Source organism: Penaeus monodon, chromosome 19, assembly GCF_015228065.2.
Source record: "Penaeus monodon isolate SGIC_2016 chromosome 19, NSTDA_Pmon_1, whole genome shotgun sequence".
Classification (NCBI taxonomy): Eukaryota; Metazoa; Arthropoda; class Malacostraca; order Decapoda; family Penaeidae; genus Penaeus; species Penaeus monodon.
In genome coordinates this window covers 19963632-19964171 of record NC_051404.1, presented here as the reverse complement: position 1 = coordinate 19964171, position 540 = coordinate 19963632, and positions in this window count along the sequence as shown.

Here is a 540-nt window from a genome sequence, read left to right as displayed (position 1 = left end):
CTAATATTTCTTGAAGGACTATATTAAGCTATCTCTAAATATTTAAAATATGTCTAATTTACTCCTTAATATTCTTCATTTTGTTCTATTTGAAACTATTAGACCACATTTAACATGTCACCATGTGTTTCTGATAATACTGAACATGTTAGTTTAACTATACAATGTGGAATCACAACTGTCTAAACATAGCGATGTGTATGAGTCTGTTCATGAAGTCCCATTTTGTTTAAGCAAATGGCCCTAAATACAATAGGAACAATACACTTTCTTTCGCACGATACCAACAGAGAAGTATTTCGTAGAATGTCTTTTGGGGCCCAAGACGGCGACCTGGAACATTCTAGAAACTGTCGAAATGCATTATTAAAAAGTGAGAAACAAAAACATTTTTTGAGCTATCGACATTTGGCATCTTGGCTGAGCTTTGCAAATGTACTTCTTAAGGACGGAATCTGTGTTATATAACCTGTAGACATTCAGTGTAAGCAGTCATTTCTGAATATTTCAAATTAGCCTGAGATTCTATTGAAGATATTG